Here is a 16782-nt window from a genome sequence, read left to right as displayed (position 1 = left end):
CTTCTGAATCAGATAGATCCTCATCAGAGGAGGATAATTCATTATGTTGTCATCAATCTTATGAGAAGTTTTAAAAGACCTTTTACATTTATTAGAAGGCGGAAAAGCAGACAAAGCCTTCTGAATAGAATCAGTAACAAATTCTTTAAAATTCATAGGTATATCATGTACATTAGAAGTTGAGGGAACTGCAACCGGCAATGTACTATTACTGATGGACACATTATCTGCATGTAAAAGTTTATCATGACAACTATTACAAATGACATTTGGAGATATAAGCTCAATAAGTTTACAACAAATGCACTTAGCTTTGGTAGAACCGATATCATGCAGCAAAGTTCCAACAGATATTTCTGAGACAGGATCAGATTAAGACATCTTGCAAAATGTAAAAAGAATAAACAACATTTAAAGCAAAATGATCAATTTCCTTATATGACAGTTTCAGAAATGGGAAAAAATGCAAATAGCATAGCCCTCTGACATAGAAAAAGGCAAGAGGCAAATAGCAAATGGGTGACAAAAATAATGAAAAATTTGTCACCAAGTATGACGCACAGCGTAACTGAAAATTTTTTGGCACCAACACCGTCCGGATACTCGCGTCACTAACGACGCAACCTTGTGTAAGGAACTCGGCATCAACTATGACGCCAGAAATGACGAACTTGCGTCAAACGGACGTCAAAACGAACGCACCAAGAATGACGTAATAAAGTCTAGCATTTGGCGCACCCACGGGCCTAATCCTGCCTGCAATTTGCAAAGAAAAATGTGGTCAATTTAAACCCCAGGTAAGAAAAATGTTTCTTAATATGTTTATTTTCCCAAATATGAAACTGACAGTCTGCAAAAAGGAAATACATGAACCTGACTCATGGCAAATATAAGTACAATACATATATTTAGAACTTTATATTGATGCATAAAGTGCCAAACCATAGCTGAGTTGTCTTAAGTAATAAAAACATACTTACCGAAAGACACCCATCCACATATAGCAGATAGCCAAACCAGTACTGAAACAGTTATCAGTAGAGGTAATGGTATATGAGAGTATATCATCGATCTGAAAAGGGATCTATGAAATAGATCTCCCATGAGGAAAACTATTGCATTCAATAGGTGATACTCCCTTTACATCCCTCTGACATTCGCTGTACTCTGAGAGGAATCAGGCTTCTAAATGCTGAGAAGCGCATGTCAATGTAGAAATCTTAGCACAAACTTACTTCACCACCTCCATAGGAGGCAAAGTTTGTAAAAACTGAATTGTGGGTGTGGTGAGGGGTGTATTTATAGGCATTTTGAGGTTTGGGAAACTTTGCCCCTCCTGGTAGGATTGTATATCCCATACGTCACTAGCTCATGGACTCTTACCAATTACATGAAAGAAAAAAGCTTCACCAAGGTAGTAAATCACCATAGAACAGGCTAACAATGGTATTGAGCTAGTTGTTCATTCCTATGAGTGCGCTTCTCTCTGTATGTATTATATTTATATCTGCATCTTTCTTTTGTAATTGGCAAGAGTCCATGAGCTAGTGATGTATGGGATATACAATACTACCAGGAGCGGCAAAGTTTCCCCAACCTCAAAATGCCTATAAATACACCCCTCACCACACCCACAATTCAGTTTTTACAAACTTTGCCTCCCTATGGAGGTGGTGAAGTAAGTTTGTGCTTGATTTTCTTCTGTAATATGCGTATCTCAGCATTTTGAAGCCAGATTCCTCTCAGAGTACAGTGTTTGTCAGTGGGATGTGAAGGGAGTATCACCTATTGATTCAATGGTTTTCCTCACGGGAAATCTTTTCATAGGTTCTCTGTTATCGGTTTTAGAGATTCATCTCCTACCTCCCTTTTCAGATCGACGATATACTCTCATATTCCATTACCTCTACTGTTGCTGTTTCAGTATTGGTTTGGCTATCTGCTATATGTGGATGGGTGTATGTTTTCATTACTTAAGACACTCTCAGCTATGGTTTGGCACTTTATGTATTAATATAAAGTATTAAATATATGTATTGTACTTATATTTGCCATGAGTCAGGTTTATGTATATTTCCTTTTATAGACTATCAGTTTCAAAATTGAGAAAAATTTTAGGAAGTAATTTTCTCTTACCTTGGGTATAGTCTTTTCTTTAAATTAACTGCTCTCATGGATACCAGACCCCCAAAGCTAACCCCATCCCCTTACTACCTCACCCCTGTTGTTTCTCAGTGGTTTTGGGCTCCACAGAGCAACCGTGGTCTCTGGAAGCTTTTGGTTGCTTGTTTTGTCACCAGTACTTTGTCAGAGAAGAGTTGGCCTCTGACCGCAAAAACCCTCCTAGGCTGGCCGGGCTCCTGGAACTCCCGGTTGGCCACAGAACAGCAGGACACCCGCTACCTTTAACCCTGGTCGCTCCAGCGGCCCTTTGTCCCAGAGCTCTGCTCTTTTGGGGATTGGTAACTCCTAGGGAGGACAAGAGATGGTGGAATTGCCGGAGGGGTGCTACTTGGGGAACTGGGGGTTTTGGACACCCCTACCCCCAAATTTTTTACCTGTCTGTAACTCCAGTTCTCAGTAACGAATCACGCATCTTTTTGGACTGTGGCATCTGGAAGTGCCGCCACTCCCCTGGGATCACCCTGAAACCATCACCCCTGGGTCCTGGGATTCTGTGGGACTATGGCTGCTATGGAGGCGCCTGTCTGTCTGGAGGGGCGGGAATGGCGGGAAAATTGTGGGATTGTCCAGTGTCTAATCAAGATGAGCTTTGTGTATAAAAGAGTGTGTGTTTTCCAATAAAATCAGTTCCTGTTTCACCTGAATGCTAGTATGTCTAGTTATTTGGGTGGGCTCCTGCTAAAATCACTTTCCTGGGCTACATAGCAGCCTGTTCCAGGCAGACGAAGGACCCTCTGGCACAGCCATCTATTCTGCCACAGGGTAGGACCATGAGTACTGGTGCTGTCGGGCATCAAGGGTGGCTACAGGTTGTGGCCACTTGCCAGCTACATAGCTGCACTTGGCAGGGAGGAATCAGCACCTCTTTGGAGGAGCTACCCAGTCGGGGTAGCTGGGGTATCGGTCACAACTGCTTTTTCATTAAATTTCGTGGGCAAAATTAGGCTTGCAAGGTCGCAAAATGCTGATATTTATTGTGTCATTCATTGGCGCTAGAATTTGTTTGGTGCAAAGGTACGTTCGGTGATGCAAATTCATCATTTCTGGCATCTTAGTTGATGCCAGGTTTCCTTGCACAAGGTTGTGTCTGTCATGACACGAGTTGCATCATTTCTGGATGTTGTTAGCACCAAATAAATTTCATTTTGCATTGTGCGTCATACTTGGCACCAAATGATTTATTTATTTAAACCCCACTTCCTATATGCCTCTTGCCTTTGTTTTATTCTCAAAGGGCTATGCTGTTTGAAACTGCCATATAAGGAAATTGATTATGCTTTATATGTTGTTTTTTTTCTCTTACATTTGCAAGCTGTCTCAATCTGATCCTGTCTCAGAAACAACTGTTGGAATCCTGCTGCCTGATAACAGTTCTACCAAAGCTAAGTGTATCTGTTGTAAGTTAGTGGAGATTACATCTCCAGCTGTATTATGTAACAGTTGTCATGATAAACTTTTACATGCAGAGAATGTATCCATTAGTACTAGTACAATGTCTGTTGTTCCTTCAACATCTAATGTACATGATATCCCTGTGAATATAAAAGATTTTATTGCTGATGCAATTCAGAAGGCTTTGTCTGCTTTTCCGCCTTCTAATAAACATAAAATGTCTTTTAAAACTTCTCATAAAGTTGATGAATTTCCAATTGACCGACAACATACTGAATTATCCTCCTCCAATGAGTATCTGATTCAGAAGATCCTACCTCAGATATTGACACTGACAAATCAGCTTATCTCTTTAAAATGGAGTATATATGATCCTTGTTAAAAGAGGTGTTGATTACTTTGGATATAGAGGAATCTAGTCCTCTTGATACTAAAACTAGTAAACGTTTAAATACTGTTTACAAACCTCCTGTGGTTACTCCAGAGGTTGTTCCAGTTCCTGATGCTATTTATGATATGATTTCAAAAGAATTGGATAGGCCTGGTACTTCTTTTATTCTTTCTTCTAGGTTTAAAAAGTTGTATCCTTTGCCAGCAGCTAGATTGGAGTTTTGGTAAAAAATCCCCAATGTTGATGGGGCTGGCTCTACTCTTGCCAAACGTACTACTATTCTTATGGAAAATAGTGATGTTGCGAACAGTTTGCCGGAGAACTGTTCCCGGCGATCTTAGCTTGTTCGTGTTCACCGCGGTGGGCGAACATATGCGATGTTCGATCCGCCCCCTATTCGTCACCATTGAGTAAACTTTGACCCTGTATCTCACAGTCTGCAGACACATTTCAGCCCATCAGCAGCAGACACTCCCTCCCAGATCCTCCCAGCTCCTGGGCAGCAGCCATTTTAGGTTCATTCTGATCCTGCATTCTTAGTGAGAGGAGTGATATTGCTGTTGCTGGTGATTTTATAGGGAAATTGATAGCTAGGTTAGTGTATTCAGTGTCCACTACAGTCCTGAAGGACTCATCTGATCTCTGCTGTAAGGATAGCACCCAAAAAAGCCATTTTTAGGGCTAGAACTTCAGTCGTTTTTTTTTTGGGGGGGGGTTGTAATCTAATTGCATTTGCCTGCCTGTCAGCCTGTGTGTGAGGCTCACAGCATATACTGTGCCTACTTGCTCACTGCCACCACTCATATCTGGTGTAACATTAGTGTAAATTTAAAAAAAAAAAAACTTTTACATCAGTTTGCTAGTGTAATCTAATTTCATTTTCCAGCAGGCCTGTGTGTCAGGCCCACAGCATATACTGTGCCTAATTGCTCTGTTTTCCACCACTCATATCTGGTGTAACATTAGTGTAATTTTTTTTAAAAAAAAACTTTTACATCAGTCTGCTAGTGTTATTTAATTTTAGTTGCCAGGCCAGCCTGCCACTAGTGCCAGCCTGTGTGTCAGGCTCCCAGCATATACTGTGCCTACTTCCATCCTCAGTGCCACCACTCATATCTGTTGTAACATTAGTGTAATTTTTTTAAAAAAAACTTTTACATCAGTCTGCTAGTGTTATTTAATTGCAGTTGCCTGCCTGCCAGCATGTGTGCCAGGCCCACTTTCCAACTAGTGCCACCAATCATATTTGTTATAACAGTAGTGTAAATATTTAAAAAAAAAAAACTTTTTTGACTGTGAAACATCAGTCTGCTATTGTAATCTAATTGAAGTTGCCTGCCTGCCAGCGTGTGTGCCAGGCCCACTTGCCAAGTTAGTGGCACCACTCATATTTGTTGTAACAGTAGTGTAAATATTTAAAAAAAAAAACTTTTTTGACTGTGAAACATCAGTCAGCTAGTGCAATCTAATTGCAGTTGCCTGCCTGCCAGCGTGTGTGCCAGGCCCACTTGCCAACTAGTGCCACCACTCATATTTGTTATAACAGTAGTGTAAATATTTTTAAAAAAAAACTTTTTTGACTGTGAAACATCATTCAGCTAGTGCAATCTAATTGCAGTTGCCTGCCTGCCAGCGTGTGTGCCAGGCCCACTTGCCAACTAGTGCCACCAATCATATTTGTTATAACAGTATTATAAATATTTAAAAAAAAAACTTTTTTGACTGTGAAACATCAGTCTGCTAGTGCAATCTAATTGCAGTTGCCTGCCTGCCAGCATGTGTGCCAGGGCCATTTTCCAAGTTAGTGGCACCACTCATATTTGTTGTTACAGTAGTGTAAATATTAAAAAAAAAAAAAAAATTTGACTGTGAAACATCAGTCTGCTATTGCAATCTAATTGCAGTTGCCTGCCTGCCAGCGTGTGTGCCAGGCCCACTTGTCAACTAGTGCCACCAATCATATTTGTTATAACAGTATTGTAAATATTTTTTAAAAAAAAACTTTTTTGACTGTGAAACATCAGTCAGCTAGTGTAATCTAATTGCAGTTGCCTGCCTGCCAGCGTGTGTGCCAGGCCCACTTGCCAACTAGTGCCACCAATCATATTTGTTATAACAGTAGTGTAAATATTTAAAAAAAAAAACTTTTTTGACTGTGAAACATCAGTCAGCTAGTGCAATCTAATTGCAGTTGCCTGCCTGCCAGCGTGTGTGCCAGGCCCACTTGCCAACTAGTGCCACCACTCATATTTGTTATAACAGTACTGTAAATATTTTAAAAAAGATATTTTTGACTGTGAAACATCAGTCTGCTATTGTAATCTTATTGCATTTGCCTGCCTGCCTGCCAGCGTGTGTGCCTGGCCCACTTGCCAAGTTAGTGGCACCACTCATATTTGTTGTAACAGTAGTTTAAATATTTAAAAAATAAACATTTTTGACTGTGAAACATCAGTCTTCTTTTTTGTGTCAGGCTCACAGCGTATACTGTGCCCACTTGCCCAGTGCCACCACTCATATCTTGTTTAATAGTAGTGTAAGTGTACATTTACAAAAAAATAAACTTTTTGGATTGTGAAACATCAGTCTGCTTTTTTGTGTCAGGCTCACAGCGTATACTGTGCCCACTTGCCCAGTGGCACCACTCATATTTTGTTTAATAGTAGTGTAAGTCTACATTTAAAAAAAAAAAATGACAGGCAGAGGCAGGCCACCCCACAGGTGCCGTCGTGGTTGTGGTGCTGGGATTCCCTTTGACCCTACAATAATGCACAGTGCTCAGGGGCCACGTGCCATGAATGCGAAAAGTTCTGAGGAGGACCTAGTTGACTGGCTAACACAGGAAACCCAATCTTCTACAGCTTCCGCTCGTAACCTTGATGCACCATCCACCTCCAGCTTAGCTTCGGGCACCTCTCAAGTGACCAGTGCCACTCGCCTGCCTGCCTCCACCACCAACACTAGCACCACAGCCGCTTCACTTGATTTGTCAGAGGAGTTATTGACACATCAGTTGGAAGAAATGAGTGATGCGCAACCATCATTGACAGAGGATGTAGATAACAGTGATATGTCTCAGTCAGGCAACATTACAGACATGGACGTACGGTGTGATGATGATGGTGATGTTGTACCCGCTGCTGCTTCCTTTGTTGATTTGTCAGATACAAGTGAAGCGGTTGATGATGATGCGTCCGTGAATGTCACGTGGGTGCCCGCTAGAAGAGAAGAAGAAGAGGGGAAAAGTTCAGATGGGGAGACAGAGAGAAGGAGGAGGAGACGAGTTGGAAGGAGATAGTGACACAGTCAGACAGCATGCATCGGCACCTGGGGTCAGCCAGACAGCACGTCAATCAATGCATGCTGTTGCCACCACCAGAATGCCGTCATCGCAGAGCTCAGCAGTGTGGCATTTTTTGTGTGTGTCTGCCTCTGACAACAGCGATGCCATTTGCAACCTGTGCCAAAAGAAACTGAGTCGTGGGAAGTCCAACACCCACCTAGGTACAACTGCTTTGCGAAGGCACATGGTCTAACATCACAAACGCCGATGGGATGTCCACATGAGTAGAAGCAGCACACAAACTCAAAGCCGCCATCCTCCTCCTGGTCCAGCATCTTCAGCATCCAAAGCATGGTCAGGGCAGGTATATCACCTACACTGCGCATTGGGTAAACCTGCTGACGGCTGACAAGCATGGAATGCGTGGCTCTGCAGAGGAGTTGGTGACACCACCATGACTTGCAGGCAGGCCTGCTGCTACCTTCCTCAACTCCTCCTACTCCATCCTCTTCCACAACCTCTTCTTCGGCTAAGTCCTCTTCTGCTGCTGCGTCTTGCTCCACATCAACAGCACCCCCCCCCCCCAGCTCCCCAGGTACTATTCCACATCCCGTATACGGCAGTGTCACGCCGTCTTGGTGTTGACTTGCCTGAAATCAGAGAGTCACATCGCAGCAGCACTCCTGTCCGCCCTGAAAGCACAGGTGGATCAGTGGCTGACTCCGCACCAACTGGAGATCGGCAAAGTGATTTCTGACAACGGAAGTAATTTGGTGGCGGCATTGAAATTGGGCAAGTTGACACATGTGCCGTGCATGGCACATGTGTGTAATCTGATTGTACAATGCTTTGTGCATAAGTACCCAGGCTTACAGGACGTCCTGAAGCAGGCCAGGAAGGTGTGTGGCCATTTCAGGCATTCCTACACGGCCATGGCGCACTTGTCAGATATCCAGCGGCGAAACAACCTGCCAGTGAGGCGCTTGATTTGCGACAGCCTGACACGTTGGAATTCAACACTCCTAATGTTCGACCCCTTGCTACAACAAGAAAAAGCTGTTAACGAGTATTTGTATGACCGGGGTGCTAGGACAGCCTCTGGGGAGCTGGGGATTTTTTTGCCACGTTATTGGACGCTCATGCGCAATGCCTGTAGGCTCATGCGTCCTTTTGAGGAGGTGACAAACCTAGTCAGTCGCACCGAAGGCACCATCAGCAACATCATACCATTTGTTTTCTTCCTGGAGCATGCCCTGCGAAGAGTGCTGGATCAGGCCGTAGATGAGCTTGAAGAGGAAGAGTTGTGGTCTCCATCACCACCAGAAACAGCCTTATCAGCATCGCTTGCTGGACGAGTGGCAATGCAGGAAGAGGATTGTGAGGAAGAGGATTCAGAGGAGGAATGTGGCTTTGAGGAGGAGGAGGAGGAGGAACACCAAGCACAACAGGCATCCCAGGGTGCTCGTTGTTGTCACCTATCTGGTACCCGTGGTGTTGTATGTGGCTGGGGGGAAGAAGATACCTTCAGTGAGATCAGTGAGGATGAGGAACGGGGCAGGGGAAGTCCAACACCCACCTAGGTACAACTGCTTTGCGAAGGCACATGGTCTAACATCACAAACACTGATGGGATGTCCACATGAGTAGAAGCAGCACACAAACTCAAAGCCGCCATCCTCCTCCTGGTCCAGCATCTTCAGCATCCAAAGCATGGTCAGGGCAGGTATATCACCTACACTGCGCATTGGGTAAACCTGCTGACGGCTGACAAGCATGGAATGCGTGGCTCTGCAGAGGAGTTGGTGACACCGCCATGACTTGCAGACAGGCCTGCTGCTACCTTCCTCAACTCCTCCTACTCCATCCTCTTCCATAACCTCTTCTTCGGCTAAGTCCTCTTCTGCTGCTGCGTCTTGCTCCATATCAACAGCACCCCCCCCCCCCAGCTGCCCAGGTACTATTCCACATCCCGGATACGGCAGTGTCACGCCGTCTTAGGGTTGACTTGCCTGAAAGCAGAGAGTCACATCGCAGCAGCACTCCTGTCCGCCCTGAACGCACAGGGGGATCAGTGGCTGACTCTGCACCAACTGGAGATCGGCAAAGTGGTTTCTGACAACGGAAGTAATTTGGTGGCGGCATTGAAATTGGGCAAGTTGATACATGTGCCGTGCATGGCACATGTGTGTAATCTGATTGTACAACGCTTTGTGCATAAGTACCCAGGCTTACAGGACATCCTGAAGCAGGCCAGGAAGGTGTGTGGCCATTTCAGGCATTCCTACACGGCCATGGCGCACTTGTCAGATATCCAGCGGTGAAACAACCTGCCAGTGAGGCGCTTGATTTGCGACAGGCCGGCACGTTGGAATTCAACACTCCTAATGTTCGACCGCTTGCTACAACAAGAAAAAGCTGTTAACGAGTATTTGTATGACCAGGGTGCTAGGACAGCCTCTGGGGAGCTGGGGATTTTTTTGCCACGTTATTGGACGCTCATGCGCAATGCCTGTAGGCTCATGCGTCCTTTTGAGGAGGTGACAAACCTAGTCAGTCGCACCGAAGGCACCATCAGCAACATCATACCATTTGTTTTCTTCCTGGAGCATGCCCTGCGAAGAGTGCTGGATCAGGCCGTAGATGAGCTTGAAGAGGAAGAGTTGTGGTCTCCATCACCACCAGAAACAGCCTTATCAGCATCGCTTGCTGGAGGAGTGGCAATGCAGGAAGAGGATTGTGAGGAAGAGGATTCAGAGGAGGAATGTGGCTTTGAGGAGGAGGAGGAAGACCAAGCACAACAGGCATCCCAGGGTGCTCGTTGTTGTCACCTATCTGGTACCCGTGGTGTTGTACTTGGCTGGGGGGAAGAAGATACCTTCAGTGAGATCAGTGAGGACGAGGAATGGGACATGATTAGCTCTGCATCCAACCTTGTGCAAATGGGGTCTTTCATGTTGTTGTGCCTGTTGAGGGACACTCGTATAAAAAAGCTGAAGGAGAACGAACTGTACTGGGTGTCCATGCTACTAGACCCCCGGTATAAGCATAAAGTGACTGAAATGTTACCGAATTCCCGCAAGTTGGAAAGGATGGAGCAGTTCAAAAATAAATTGAAAAGTATGCTTTACACAGCATATAAGGGTGATGTCACAGCACAACGGGAATCTAACAGGGGAAGAGATGAAAGTAATCCTCCTCCTCCCACGACCACGCCAGCAAGGACAGGATGCTTTCCAGACGTGTTGTTGATGGCGGACATGCGGACCTTTTTAACTCCTATGCATCGCCACAGCCCTTCGGGATCCAGCCTCAGAGAACGACTCAACTGACAGGTAGCAGACTACCTCGCATTAACTGCGGATCTCGACACTCTGAGGAGCGATGGACCCCTTGACTACTGGGTGTGCAGGCTTGACCTGTGGCCTGAGCTATCCCAATTTGCAATCGAACTTCTGGCCTGCCCCGCTTCAAGTGTCCTGTCAGAAAGGACCTTCAGTGCAGCATTAGGTATTGTCACTGAGAAGAGAAGTCGCCTAGGTCAAAAAAGTCTTGATTATCTCACCTTTATTAAAATGAATGAGGGATGGATCCCAAAGGGACTGACATTGTGCGATACAGTCGAGTAAAAAAGGCCTGATGAGATGAGTTGCTACAAATGGTACACACGCTGCTGTATTTTATCATCGAATGCCGGATGACTTGCGTGACTTATCCGCCAACAACTAGGGTTCAAGCCGCAATGTTTTAGGGCACTTTCTAACTGTCAAACAAACATCAATTTTTCTGGCCGCTGCTACAGCAGCGTCTGCAACAATAGCTAATTTTTCAGGCATTTGAACATGCCTAATTTTTCTGGCCTCTGGTGCTGCGCTGTGGCTACAAAACCCAAACCAAAAAAAAGGCACATAACAGGGATTAAACTGTTGAGAATAGTACTACTTAACACACCACTCATATCTGGTGGCACAGTAGATTGCACGTGCAGTGCCCCAAATTTGAAGTAGGAGGACCGACCAAGCATCTTTTTCCATCTCCCGGTTCCTAAAAATTATCTCCGGCATCCTAAAAACAATGCCATACCTGTACTCGATTGTGCAAAAGGAAGTCATGGCATATGGGATCTTTCATGCTTTCGTGCCTGTTGAGGGTCGGGGACCCTCGTATAAAAAGGCTGAAGGAGAACGACCTGTACTGGGTGTCCAAGCATCTTTTTCCATCTCCCGGTTCCTAAAAATTATCTCCGGGTTCCTAAAATCGATGCCATACCTGTACTCGATTGGGCAAAAGTAAGTCATGGCAAATGGGGTCTTTCATGCTGTCGTGCCTGTTGAGGGTCGGGGACCCTCGTATAAAAAGGCTGAAGGAGAACGACCTGTACTGGGTGTCCAAGCATCTTTTTCCATCTCCCGGTTCCTAAAAATAGTCTCCGGGTTCCTAAAATCGATGCCATACCTGTACTCGATTGTGCAAAAGTAAGTCATGGCATATGGGGTCTTTCATGCTGTCGTGCCTGTTGAGGGTCGGGGACCCTCGTATAAAAAGGCTGAAGTAGAACGACCTGTACTGGGTGTCCAAGCATCTTTTTCCATCTCCCGGTTCCTAAAAATTATCTCCGGGTTCCTAAAATCGATGCCATACCTGTACTCCATTGTGCAAAATTAAGTCATGGCATATGGGGTCTTTCATGCTGTCTTGCCTGTTGAGGGTCGGGGACCCTCGTATAAAAAGGCTGAAGGAGAACGACCTGTACTGGGTGTCCAAGCATCTTTTTCCATCTCCCGGTTCGTAAAAATTATCTCCGGGTTCCTAGAATCAATGCCATACCTGTACTCCATTGTGCAAAAGTAAGTCATGGCATATGGGGTCTTTCATGCTGTATCTATCAAATGTATATTGAATCTATTGATCTATGTAATCTATGTATCTAGCTATCAAATCTATCTATCTCATGGCTGGACTGTTTTGTGACAGCCACTTGTGTTTCGGCCAAATTTGAAGTAGGAGGACCGACCAAGCATCTTTTTCCATCTCCCGGTTCCTAAATTCCATGCCATATACACCTCCCCTGATAGGGGAGTAACAGGTATTAAACTGCTAAGAATAGTACTACTTAACACACCACTCATATCTGGTGGCACAATAGATTGCACGCGCAGTGCCCCAAATTTGAAGAAGGAGGACCGACCAAGCATCTTTTTCCATATCCCGGTTCCGAAAATCCATGCCATATACACGTCCCCTGGCGCCGCAACTGCCTCTGGGAACCTTACCATGGGTCCTAGACCGCACGTCTTGTAATTCTCTGTCAGGGAAATTATATATCTATCAAATCTATCTATTTAACGAATCTATCTATCAAATATATATTGCATCTATTGATCTATGTAATTCGTATCTATCAAATGTATATTGAATCTATTGATCTATGTAAATCGTATCTATCAAATGTATATTGCATCTATTGATCTATGTAATTCGTATCTAAAAAAATTATATTGCATCTATTGAACTATGTAATTCATATCTATGAAATGTATATTGCATCTTTTGATCTATGTAATTCGTATCTATCAAATGTATATTGCATCTTTTGATCTATGTAATTCGTATCTATCAAATGTATATTGCATCTATTGATCTATGTAATTCGTATCTATCAAATGTATATTGCATCTATTGATCTATGTAATTCGTATCTATCAAATGTATATTGCATCTATTGATCTATGTAATTCGTATCTATCATATGTATATTGCATCTATTGATCTATGTAATCTATCTATCAAATCTATCTATCTCGTGGTTGTGCAAATGGACTGTTTGCGATTGTTTGCGGTGCGTTACACGGGGAGTTTGGTCTGTCACTGTCAAGCGGGCGTCACCCTTACACTACCTGATCGATACAACATCATACCTGATGTTTTAAAGCACGTTATTCCAAACAATTTAGGAATGTTAGGTGATTTAGGCCCTTTATGGCTTAAAACCAGACTCTGCATCAACTATGTAATTTTCCGTGGGAGTTTTGCCATGGATCCCCCTCCGGCATGCCACAGTCCAGGTGTTAGTCCCCGTGAAACAACTTTTGAGCCTATGCATTCTTTGGATATTAAACTACTTTCTTGGAAAGTGTTGTTCTTTTGGCTATCTCTTCTGCTAGAAGAGTTTCCGAGTTATCTGCTGTTTCTTGTGAGTCTCCTTTTCTGATTTTCCATCAGGATAAGGAAGTTTTGTGGACTTCATTTAAGTTTGTACCTAAAGTGGAGAATTCTTACAACATTAATAGGGAAATTGTTGTTCCCTCTTTGTGTCCTAATCCTAAGAATCCTTTGGAGAGATGCTTACATTCTACATGTTGTAAGAGCTTTGAAATTTTATGTTGAACCTACTAAAGATTTCAGGAAGACTTTTAGTCTATTTGTTGTCTTTTCTAGTCCTAAGAAAGGTCAGAAAGGTTCTGCCATTTCTTTGGCATCCTGGTTAAAGCTTTTGTTTCATCAGGCTTATTTGGAGTCGGGTCAGGCCCCACCTCAGAGAATCACAGCTCATTCTACTAGATCAGTTTCCACTTTGTGGGCTTTTAAGAATGAAGCTTCAGTTGATCAGATTTGCAAAGCAGCAACTTGGTCTTCTTTGCATACATTTACTAAATTCTACCGCTGTGATATATTTGCCTCTTCGGAAGCAGTTTTTGGGAGAAAATTTCTCCAGGCAGCTGTTTCCGTTTGATTCCTCTGCTTATGAGAAAAAATGTATTTATTTGGATGTGGATTTATTTTTTTTCAGCGGAAAATGGCTGTTTCTCTTGTTAAGTGTGTTCAGTCCACGGGTCATCCATTACTTATGGGATATATTCTCCTCCCCAACAGGAAGTTGCAAGAGGATCACCCAAGCAGAGCTGCTATATAGCTCCTCCCCTCACATGTCATATCCAGTCATTCTCTTGCAACCCTCAACAAAGAAGGAGGTCGCGGGAGGAGTTGGAGTTTTTACTTAATTATTCTTCAATCAAAAGTTTGTTATTTTAAATGGCACCGGAGTGTGCTGTTTTTTCTATCTCAGGCAGTATTTGGAAGAAGAAACTGCCTGCGTTTTCTATGATCTTAGCAGGCGTAACTAAGATCCACTGGCTGTTCTCGACATTCTGAGGAGTGGGGTAACTTCAGAACATGGGTCCACCGCAAATGAGGTATGTGCAGTACAATATTTTCTGGGAATGGAATTGACTAAGAAAATACTGCTGTTACCCGTATGATGTAAGTACAGCCTTAAATGCAGTAGTAGTGACTGGTATAAGGCTGATAAATGTATGCACAGTAGAGTTATTTTCTAGAGACTAGAATTTGACTGTGAAAATACTGTTAATACTGAAATAATGCTTAAGCCTTATCTGCAGTGGTAGCGACTGGTTGCAGGCTTAGTAATAACTTTGCATGACATTTAAAGAAGTTTATTTTCAAAACGTTTACTGGCATGTTATTCGTTTTGTGAGGTACTTTGGTGATAAATCCTTTGGGCATGAATTTCTTTCCACATGGCTAACGTATATTTCTGCATAGAAACCGTTATATCAGGTCTCCCACTGTTGTAAATGAGCGGGAGGGGCCTCTTTTTAGCGCCTTGTTGCGCAGTTAAAATTCTAGCACAGTCTTCCTGCTTCTTCCTCCTTGATCCAGGACGTCTCTAGAGAGCTCAGGGGTCTTCAAAATTCGTTTTTTGAGGGAGGTAATCAGTCACAGCAGACCTGTGACAGTGTGTTAGACTGTGATAAAAACGTTTTATATTAATTTGATATCCGTTTTTTTGGGTACTGAGGGGTTAATCATCCGGTTGCTAATGGGTGCAATCCTCTGCTAATTAATACATTTAAAGAATTGTTGACTATAACTGAATTATTCTTTAGTTACTCAACTGTGTTTTTTAAAAGCGCTGCTGCGTTTTTTATATTGCTTGCAAACTTATTGAAAGTATTTTCCAAGCTTGCTAGCTTCATTGCTAGTCTGTTTAAACATGTCTGATACAGAGGAATCGGCTTGTTCATTATGTTTAAAAGCCGTTGTGGAGCCCAATCGAAATATGTGTACCAATTGTATTGATGTTACTTTGAAAAATCAATCTGTACCGCTTAAAAAATTATCACCAGACAACGAGGGGGCAGTTATGCCGTCTAACTCTCCTCACGTGTCAGTACCTTCGTCTCCCACTCGGGAGGTGCGTGAGATTGAGGCGCCAAGTACATCAAGGCCCTTACAAATCACTTTACATGATATGGCTAATGTTATGAAAGAAGTATTATACAATATGCCAGAGTTAAGAGGCAAGCGCGACAGTTATGGGTTAAGGACAGAGCGCGCCGATGACACGAGAGCCATGTCTGATACTGCGTCACAATTTGCAGAACATGAGGACGGAGAGCTTCATTCTGTGGGTGACGGTTCTGATTCGGGGAGACCGGATTCAGAAATTTCAAATTTTAAATTTAAGCTTGAGAACCTCCGCGTGTTGCTAGGGGAGGTGTTAGCGGCTCTGAATGATTGTGACACGGTGGCAATCCCAGAGAAATTATGTAAGCTGGATAAATACTATGCAGTGCCGGTGTGTACTGACGTTTTTCCTATACCAAAGAGGCTTACAGAGATTATTAGTAAGGAGTGGGATAGACCCGGTGTGCCTTTTTCCCCTCCTCCGATATTTAGAAAAATGTTCCCTATAGATGCCACCACACGAGACTTATGGCAGACGGTCCCTAAGGTGGAGGGAGCAGTTTCTACTTTAGCCAAGCGTACCACTATCCCGGTGGAGGATAGCTGTGCTTTCTCAGATCCAATGGATAAAAAATTAGAGGGTTATCTTAAGAAAATGTTTATTCAACAAGGTTTTATATTACAGCCTCTTGCATGCATTGCGCCTGTCACTGCTGCAGCGGCATTCTGGTTTGAGTCTCTGGAAGAGGCGATTCGCACAGCACCATTGGATGAGTCTCTGAGCAAGATTAGAACCCTTAAGCTGGCTAATGCATTTGTTTCGGATGCCGTAGTGCATTTAACCAAACTTACGGCTAAAAATTCCGGATTCGCCATACAGGCGCGCAGAGCGCTTTTGCTTAAATCCTGGTCAGCAGATGTAACTTCTAAGTCTAAATTACTAAACATTCCTTTCAAAGGGCAGACCTTATTCGGGCCCGGCTTGAAGGAAATTATTGCTGACATTACTGGAGGTAAGGGCCACACCCTTCCTCAGGACAGGGCCAAATCGAAGGCCAAACAGTCTAATTTTCGTGCCTTTCGTAATTTCAAGGCAGGAGCAGCATCAACTTCCTCCACTCCAAAACAGGAGGGAACTACTGCTCGTTACAGACAGGGTTGGAAAGGCAACCAGTCATGGAACAAGGGCAAGCAGGCCAGAAAGCCTACTTCTGCCCCTAAGACAGCATGAAGTCAGGGCCCCCTTTCCGGAGACGGATCTAGTGGGGGGCAGACTATCTCTCTTCACCCAGGCTTGGGCAAGAGATGTACAGGATCCCTGGACGCT

The 16782-nt window shown here is 43.8% G+C and overlaps 1 protein-coding gene across 1 annotated transcript in view; it reads left to right on the top strand.

The window, feature by feature from the left end:
- Positions 1–16782, top strand: part of LOC128661251 (gastrula zinc finger protein XlCGF26.1-like) — a 33405-nt gene that overhangs the window by 11433 nt on the left and 5190 nt on the right. The window lies entirely within an intron of this gene.

This window comes from Bombina bombina, chromosome 5 (genome assembly GCF_027579735.1).
Source record: "Bombina bombina isolate aBomBom1 chromosome 5, aBomBom1.pri, whole genome shotgun sequence".
Taxonomy (NCBI): Eukaryota; Metazoa; Chordata; class Amphibia; order Anura; family Bombinatoridae; genus Bombina; species Bombina bombina.
Note: the sequence above shows the minus strand (reverse complement) of the source record. Positions and strands in the feature narration are given on the sequence as shown.